This window comes from Arachis hypogaea, chromosome 4 (assembly GCF_003086295.3).
Source record: "Arachis hypogaea cultivar Tifrunner chromosome 4, arahy.Tifrunner.gnm2.J5K5, whole genome shotgun sequence".
Classification (NCBI taxonomy): Eukaryota; Viridiplantae; Streptophyta; class Magnoliopsida; order Fabales; family Fabaceae; genus Arachis; species Arachis hypogaea.
In genome coordinates, this window is record NC_092039.1 from 24,853,465 (window position 1) to 24,863,392 (window position 9,928).

Sequence of the window (9,928 nt, forward strand, 5' to 3'; positions counted from 1 at the left end):
ATCTTTTATCTTATCTTTTTCAAAAATTTTATCTTTTTCAAAAGCTGATTTCAAAAATATCTTATCTAACCTCTTATCTTCTTATCTTTTCAAATTTGATTTTAATATCTTTTTCAACTAACTCTTTGACTTTTTGTTTGTTTCTTATCTTTTTCAAAACCACCTAACTACTTTTCCCTCTCTAATTTTCGAAAATATCTCATCTCTTTTTCAAAAATTCTTTTGTTTTAAATTTTAATTTTAATCTTATCTTATCTCTAATTTTCGAAAATTACTAACCCTTTTTTTTTAAATTATTTTCGAATTTTCTATCTCTTCTCTCTTATTCTATTTAATTATTTATTTACTAACACTTCTCTTCACCTCTTTTCATCTAAAAATCCGAACATAATCTATCCCTTGTGTTTGGATTCTTCACTCTTTCTTCTTTTACTAACATAAAAGAATCTCTATACTGTGACATAGAGGATTCCTCTTTCTTTTCTTATTTTCTTCTCTTTCATATGAGCAGGAACAAGGATAAAGGCACTCTTGTTGAAATTGATCCAGAACCTGAAAGGACTCTGAAGAGAAAATTAAGAGAAGCTAAGTTACAACAATCTAAAGGTAACCTTTCAGAAACATTAGAACAAGAGAAGGAGATGGCAGCCGAAAATAATAATAATGCAAGGAGAATGCTTGGTGACTTCACAAAGCCAACATCCAAATTTGATGGAAGAAGCATCTCCATTCCTGCCATTGGAGCCAACAACTTTGAGCTGAAGCCTCAATTAGTTGCCTTAATGCAACAAAACTGCAAGTTCTATGGACTTCCATCTGAAGATCCTTATCAGTTTTTAACTGAGTTCTTGCAGATTTGTGAGACTGTAAAGACGAATGGAGTAGATCCTGAAGTCTACAGGCTCATGCTTTTCCCTTTTGCTGTAAGAGATAGAGCTAGAATATGGTTGGACTCTCAACCTAAGGATAGCCTGGACTCTTGGGAAAAGTTGGTCACTGCCTTCTTGGATAAATTCTTTCCTCCTCAAAAGCTGAGCAAGCTTAGAGTGGATGTTCAAACCTTCAAGCAAAAAGATGGTGAATCCCTCTATGAAGCTTGGGAAAGATACAAGCAGTTGACCAAAAGGTGTCCATCTGACATGTTTTCAGAATGGACCATATTAGATATATTCTATTATGGTCTATCTGAATTTTCGAAAATGTCATTGGACCATTCTGTAGGTGGATCCATTCACCTAAAGAAAACACCTGCAGAGGCTCAAGAACTCATTGACATGGTTGCAAACAACCAATTCATGTACACTTCTGAGAGGAATTCCGTGAATAATGGGATACCTCAGAAGAAAGGAGTTCTTAAAATTGATGCTCTGAATGCCATATTGGCTTAGAACAAAGTGTTGACTCAACAGGTCAACATGATCTCTCAAAATCTGAATGGATGGCAACATGCATCCAACAGTACTAAAGAGGCAGCTTCTGAAGAAGCTTATGATCCTGAGAACCCTGCCATGGCAGAGGTTAATTACATGGGTGAACCTTATGGAAACACCTATAACTCATCATGGAGAAATCATCCAAATTTCTCATGGAAGGATCAACAAAAGCCTCAACAAGGCTTTAGCAAGGGTGGACGCAATAGGCTGAGCAATAGCAAGCCTTTTCCATCATCTTCTCAGCAACAGACAGAGAATTCTGAACAAGACACTTCTAATTTAGCCAATTTAGTCTCTGATCTGTCAAAGGCCACTTTCAGTTTCATGAGTGAAACAAGGTCCTCCATTAGAAATCTGGAGGCACAAGTGGGCCAGCTGAGTAAGAAAGTCATTGAAACTCCTCCCAGTATTGTCCCAAGCAATACAGAAGAGAATCCAAAAGGAGAGTGCAAGGCCATTGATGTGATCAATGTGGCCGAATGCACAAGGGAGGAGGAGGACGAAAATTCTAGTGAGGAAGACCTCTTGGGACGTCCTTCAAGTAAGAAGGAGTTTCCTATTAAGGATCCAAAGGAATCTGAGGCTCATACAGAGACCATAGAGATTCCATTAAATTTCCTTCTGCCATTCATGAGCTCTGAAGACTATTCTTCCTCTGAAGAGGATGAAGATGTGACTGGAGAGCAAGTTGCTCAATATTTAGGAGCTATCATGAAGCTGAATGCCAAGTTGTTTGGTAATGAGACTTGGGAAAGTGAACCTCCCTTGCTCTTTAATGAACTAGATACCTGGATTCAGCAAAGTTTACCTCAAAAGAGACAAGATCCTGGCAAGTTCTTAATACCTTGTACCATAGGCACCATGACCTTTGAAAAGGCTCTATGTGATCTAGGGTCAGGGATAAATCTTATGCCACTCTCTGTAATGGAGAAGCTGGGGATCATTGAGGTACAACCTGCCTTGTTCTCATTACAATTGGCAGACAAGTCATTGAGACAAGCTTATGGAATAGTAGAGGACATGTTAGTAAAGGTTGAAGGCCTTTACATCCCTGCTGATTTCATAATCTTAGACACTAGGAAGGAAGAGGATGAATGCATCATCCTTGGAAGACCTTTCCTAGCTACAGCAGGAGCTGTGATAGATGTCAACAGAGGTGAATTAGTCCTTCAATTGAATGGGGACTACCTTGTGTTTAATGCACATGGCCATCCCTCTGTGACAAAAGAGAGTAAGCATGAAGAGCTTCTCTCAGTTCAGAGTCAAGAAGAGCCCCCACAATCAAACTCTAAGTTTGGTGTTGGGAGGCCACGACCAAACTCTAAGTTTGGTGTAAAGATCCCATATCCAAACTCTAAGTTTGGTGTTGGGACTATACAACATTGACCTGATCATCTTTTGTGGCTCCATGAGAGCCACTGTCAAGCTATTGACATTAAAGAAGCGCTTGTTGGGAGGCAACCCAATTTTATTTATCTTATTTTATTTTTATTTTGTGTTTTATTAGGTACATGATCATGAGGAGTCACGAAAAAAATATAAAAATCAAAAACAGGATCAAAAATAGCAGAAGAAAAAAATCACACCCTGGAGGAAGCACAGATTGGCGTTCAACGCCAGTAAGGAGCATCTGGTTGGCGTTCAACGCCAGAACAGAGCATGAAACTGGCGCTGAACGCCAGAAACAAGCAACATTCTGGCGCTAAACGCCAGGAATGTGCCTAGAGGAAAAGCTGGCGCTGAACTCCAGTAACAAGCATGAAACTGGCGTTCAACGCCAGAAACATGTTACATGTGGGCGTTGAACGCCTAGAATGTGCACCACTCGGCGTTTAAACGCCAGAATGGTGTGAAAAGGCATTTTACATGCCTATTTGGTGCAGGGATGGAATTCCTTGACACCTCAGGATCTGTGGACCCCACAGGATCCTCACCTACTATATTCCCACCTTACCTCCTAATCCTATTTTACTCTTCCCCGTGTCACACTTCCCAAAAACCCTTCACCAATCACCTCAATCTCTCTTCCCAATCACCTATTCACCACTCACATCCACCCACTCTTCCCCATAAACCCCACCTACCTTCAAAATTCAAAAACATTTTCCCACCCAATCCCACCCTAAATGGCCGAACCTACCCTCTCCCCTCTCTTTATATATACCCTTCCATTCTACTTCATTTTCACACAACACTACCCCCTCTACTATACCTTGGCCGAATTCATCTCCCCTCACTCTCCTCCAATTTTTTCTTCTTCTTCTTCTCTTCTTTCTTCTTTTGCTCGAGGGTGAGCAATATTTTAAGTTTGGTGTGGTAAAAGCATAAGCTTTTTATTTTTCCATTACCATCAATGGCACCTAAGGCCGGAGAATCCTCTAGAAAAGGAAAAGGGAAGACAAAAGCTTCCACCTCCGAGTCATGGGAGATGGAAAGATTCATCTTCAAGAGCCATCAAGACCACTTCTATGATGTTGTGGCAAAGAAGAAGGTGATCCCTGAGGTCCCTTTCAAGCTCAAGAAAAATGAGTACCCAGAGATCCGACATGAAATCCGAAGAAGAGGTTGGGAAGTCCTAACCAACCCCATGCAACAAGTCAGAATCTTAATGGTTCAAGAGTTCTATGCCAATGCATGGATCACTAGGAACCATGATCAAAGTATGAACCCGAGTCCAAAGAATTATCTCACAATGGTTTGGGGGAAATACTTAGATTTTAGTCCAGAAAATGTGAGGTTGGCATTCCACTTGCCCATGATGCAAGAAGATAACACCCTTACACTAGAAGGGTCAACTTTAATCAAAGGTTGGACCAAGTCCTTACGGACATATGTGTGGAAGGAGCTCAATGGAAGAGAGACTCCAAAGGCAAGCCAGTTCAACTAAGAAGACTGGACCTCAAGCCTATGGCTAGAGGATGGTTGGAGTTCATTCAACGCTCCATCATTTCCACTAGCAACCGATCTGAAGTTACTGTGGATCGGGCCATCATGATTCATAGCATCATGATTGGAGAGGAAGTAGAAGTTCATGAGGTCATATCCAATGAAATCTACAAAATAGCCGACAAGCCCTCCACCATGGCAAGGCTAGCTTTTCCTCACCTTATTTGTCATCTATGTTACTCAGCTGGAGTTATCATAGAAGGAGACATCTCCATTGAAGAGGATAAGCCCATCACCAAGAAGAGGATAGAGCAAGCAAGAGAGACCCGTCACGGTTCTCAAGAGATGCATGAGGAAGCTCATCATCAAGAAATCCCTGAGATGCCTCAAGGGATGCACTTTCCTCCCAACAATTATTGGGAACAACTCAACACTTCCTTAGAAGATTTGAGCCATAATGTTGAACAATTAAGGGTAGAACATCATGAGCACTCCATCATTCTCCATGAAATAAGAGAAGACCAAAGAGCAATGAGGGAGGAGCAACAAAGGCAACGAAAGGACATAGAAGAACTTAAGAACATTGTTGGTCCTTCAAGAAGAAGACGCCACGAAAGGTGGATTCATTCCTTGTTCTTATCTCTTTCTGCTTTTCGTTTTTTTATATGTTGAGTTTATCTATGTTTTGTGTCTCTACTTCATGATCATTAGTATGTAGTAACCATGTCTTAAAGCTATGAATAAAATCCATTAATCCTTCACCTCTCTTAAATGAAATATGCTTTAATTCAAAAGAACAAGAAGTACATGGATTTCGAAATTATCCTTGAATTTAATTTAATTATATTGATGTGGTGACAATACTTTTTGTTTTCTGAATGAATGATTGAACAGTGCATATGTCTTTTGATATTGTTGTTTATGAATGTTAAAACTTTTGGCTCTTGAAAGAATGATGAACAAAGAGAAATGTTATTGATGATCTGAAAAATCATGAAATTGATTCTTGAAGCAAGAAAAAGCAGTGAAAAAGAAGAAGCTTGCGAAAAAAAATAGAAAGAAAAAGAAAAAGCAAGCAGAAAAAGCCAATAGCCCTTAAAACCAAAAGGCAAGGGTAAAAAGGATCCAAGGCTTTGAGCATCAATGGATAGGAGGGCCCAAGAAAATCAAATCCAGGCCTAAGCGGCTAAATTAAGCTGTCCCTAACCATGTGCTTGTGTCATGAAGGTTCAAGTGAAAAGCTTGAGACTGAGTGGTTAAATTCGTGATCCAAAGCAAAAAGAGTGTGCTTAAGAGCTCTGGACACCTTTAACTGGGGACTCTAGCAAAGCTGAGTCACAATCTGAAAAGGTTCACCCAGTTATGTGTCTGTGGCATTTGTGTATCCGGTGGTAATACTGGAAAACAAAATGCTTAGGGCCACAGCCAAGACTCATAAGTAGCTGTGTTCAAGAATCAACATGCTTAACTAGGAAAGTCAATAACACTATCCGAAATTCTAAGTTCCTAGAGAAGCCAATCATTCTAAACTTCAAAGGAAAAAGTGAGATGCCAAAACTGTTCAGAAGCAAAAAGCTACAAGTCCCGCTCATCTAATTAGAATTAATATTCATTGATATTTTGAAATTTATAGTATATTCTCCTCTTTTTATCCTAATTGATTTTCAGTTGCTTGGGGACAAGCAACAATTTAAGTTTGGTGTTGTGATGAGCGGATAATTTATACGCTTTTTGGCATTGTTTTTAGGTAGTTTTTAGTAAGTTCAAGCTACTTTTAGGGATGTTTTCATTAGTTTTTATGTTAAATTCACATTTCTAGACTTTACTATGAGTTTGTGTGTTTTTCTGTGATTTCAGGTAATTTCTGGCTGAAATTGAGGGACTTAAGCAAAACTCTGAAAAAGGCTGACAAAAGGACTGCTGATGCTGTTGGAATCTGACCTCCCTGCACTCGAAATAGATTTTCTGGAGCTACAGAACTCCAATTGGTGCGCTCTTAACGGCGTTGGAAAGTAGACATCCAGAGCTTTCCAGCAATATGTAATAGTTCATACTTTATTCGGAAATTGACGACGTAACTTGGCGTTGAACGCCAAGTACATGCTGCTGTCTGGAGTTAAACGCCAGAAACACGTCATGATCCGGAGTTGAACGCCCAAAATACGCTATAACTTGGAGTTCAACTCCAATAAAAGCCTCAGCTCGTGGATAGATCAAGCTCAACCCAAACATACACCAAATGGGCCCAGAAGTGGATTTATGCATCAATTACTTACTCATGTAAACCCTAGTAGCTAGTCTAGTATAAATAGGATAAGTTACTATTGTATTAGACATCTTTTGATAGTTTAATCTTTGACTGTTCTAGTCTTTGATCATTCGGTCTTTTGACCATTCCGTCTTTTGATCACCTTCATGGGGGCTGGCCATTCGGCCATGCCTGAACCTTTCACTTATGTATTTTCAACGGTGGAGTTTCTACACACCATAGATTAAGGGTGTGGAGCTCTGCTGTACCTCAAGTTTCAATACAGTTACTATTATTTTCTATTCAATTCTCTTTTATTCCTATTCCAAGATATACGTTGCACTTCAACTTGATGAATGTGATGATCCGTGACACTCATCATCATTCTCACCTATGAACGCACGTGACTGACAACCACTTCCGTTCTACCTTAGGCCGGACGCATATCTCTTAGATTCTCCAATAGAATCTTCGTGGTATAAGCTAGATAGATGGTGGCATTCATGGGAATCCAGAAAGCCTAACCTTGTTTGTGGTATTCCGAGTAGGATTCCGGGAATCTGGAAAGTCTAACCTTGTCTGTGGTATTCCGAGTAAGATTCCGGTATTGAATGACTGTGACGAGCTTCAAACTCCTGAAGGCTGGGCATTAGTGACAGACGCAAAAGAATCAATGGATTCTATTCCAACCTGATTGAGAACCGACAGATGATTAGTCGTGCTGTGACAGAGTATTTGGACCATTTTTACTGAGAGGATGGGATGTAGCCATTGTCAAGGGTGATGCCTCCAGACGATTAGCCATGCAGTGACAGCGCATAGGACCATTTTCCCGAGAGGATGAAAAGTAGCCATTGACGAAGGTGGTGCCCTACATACAGCTTGCCATAGAAAGGAGTAAGAAGAATTGGATGAATGTAATAAGAAAGTAGAGATTCAAGAGGAGCACAGCACCTCCACATGCCTATCTGAAATTCCCACTATTGATTTACATAAGTATTTCTATCCCTTTATTTTATTTATCTTTATTTTCTATTTATTCCATTAATCAAATTTAAACCAATAATCCAATTATACTTGAATCCACCTGACTGAGATTTACAAGGTGACCATAGCTTGCTTCATACCAACAATCTCTGTGGGATCGACCCTTACTCACGTAAGGTATTACTTGGATGACCCAGTACACTTGCTGGTTAAGTTGAACGTAGTTGTGATCACATATGCCAAAGAGCCATTAAATAAATCTCATGCAAATACAAAGAGGGCAATCACAATTTCGTCCACCACCTATTTTGAGATTGTTCCTTTGTTGACCGGAGCTGTTCCACTTTTAGTTGAGCACGTTTGAGCCTTAAGTTGTTTTTAACCTCTTTAGCTCTTATTGTTTCCTCAAGGCCGTGCTTGCTTTGTGGTGCGCGAAATTGTGAACAATACTTTTTCACAACTCTCATAATCCCCGGTCATGAACCCCAAAAACTTGGTAGCTCAATACCATGGCATTACACAACTTCGCACAACTAACCAGCAAGTGCACTGGGTCGTCCAAGTAATAAACCTTACGCGAGTAAGGGTCGATCCCACGGAGATTGTTAGTATTGAAGCAAGCTATGGTCATCTTGTAAATCTTAGTCAGGCAAACTCAAATGTATATGATGATGAATGAAAATAACACAAAGGTAAAGATAGAGATACTTATGTAATTCATTGGTAGGAACTTCAGATAAGCGCATGAAGATGCCTTCCCTTCCGTCTCTCTGCTTTCCTACTGTCTTCATCCAATCCTTCTTACTCCTTTCCATGGCAAGCTTAAGCAAGGGTTTCATCGTTGTCAGTGGCTACCTCCCATCCTCTCAGTGAAAGCGATTGCATATGCTCTGTCACAGCATAGCGGAATTCATCTGTCGGTTCTCAATCAGGCCGGAATAGAATCCAGTGATTCTTTTGCGTCTGTCACTAACGCCCCGCCCTCAGGAGTTTGAAGCACGTCACAGTCATTCAATCATTGAATCCTACTCAGAATACCACAGACAAGGTTAGACCTTCCGGATTCTCTTGAATGCCGCCATCAGTTCTCGCCTATACCACGAAGACTCTGATCTCACGGAATGGTTGGCTCGTTTGTCAGACGAGCACTCGGTTGTCAGGCGATCAACCATGCATCGTGCAATCAGGAATCCAAGAGATATTCACTAGGGCCTTGATCGCTTGTAGAACAAGAGTGGTTGTCAGTCACCTTGTTCATGGGTGAGAATGATGATGAGTGTCACGGATCATCACATTCATCAAGTTGAAGAACAAGTGATATCTTGGATAAAGAACAAGCGGAATTGAATGGAAGAACAATAGTAATTGCATTAATACTCGAGGTACAGCAGAGCTCCACACCTTAATCTATGGTGTGTAGAAACTCCACCGTTGAAAATACATAAGCATGAGGTCTAGGCATGGCCGAATGGCCAGCCTCCCAATGATCTAAGAACTAAAATGTCCAAAGATGATCTAGAGATCTAAAGTGATCAAAAGATTTAAAGATGAAAATACAATAGTAAAAGGTCCTACTTATAGAAAACTAGTAGCCTAGGGTGTACAGAAATGAGTAAATGACATAAAAATCCACTTCCGGGCCCACTTGGTGTGTGCTTGGGCTGAGCAATGAAGCATTTTCGTGTAGAGACTCTTCTTGGAGTTAAACGCCAGCTTTTATGCCAGTTTGGGCGTTTAACTCCCATTTGGGTGCCAGTTCCGGCGTTTAACGCTGGAATTTCTGAGGCTGATTTGCCACGCCGGTTTGGGCCATCAAATCTTGGGCAAAGTATGGACTATCATATATTGCTGGAAAGCCCAGGATGTCTACTTTCCAACGCCATTGAGAGCGCGCCAATTGGGCTTCTGTAGCTCCAGAAAATCCACTTCGAGTGCAGGGAGGTCAGAATCCAACAGCATCTGCAGTCCTTTTTAGTCTCTGAATCAGATTTTTGCTCAGGTCCCTCAATTTCAGCCAGAAAATACCTGAAATCACAGAAAAACACACAAACTCATAGTAAAGTCCAGAAAAGTGAATTTTAACTAAAAACTAATAAAAATATACTAAAAACTAACTAGATCATACTAAAAACATACTAAAAACAATGCCAAAAAGCATACAAATTATCCGCTCATCACAACACCAAACTTAAATTGTTGCTTGTCCTCAAGCAACTGAAAATCAAATAAGATAAAAAGAAGAGAATATGCAATGAATTCCAAAAACATCTATGAAGATCAGTATTAATTAGATGAGCGGGGCTTTTAGCTTTTTGCCTCTGAATAGTTTTGGCATCTCACTCTATCCTTTGAAATTCAGAATGGTTGGCTTCTT

At 40.2% G+C, this 9,928-nt stretch overlaps 1 non-coding gene across 1 annotated transcript; it reads right to left on the reverse strand.

The window, feature by feature from the left end:
* Nucleotides 1-1,037: 1,037 nt before the first annotated feature.
* LOC112798734 (small nucleolar RNA R71) lies at nucleotides 1,038-1,141 on the reverse strand. The gene has a single exon (XR_003200331.1). It is a non-coding gene; the product is annotated as a small nucleolar RNA R71 (small nucleolar RNA).
* Between the last annotated feature and the right edge of the window lie 8,787 nt (nucleotides 1,142-9,928).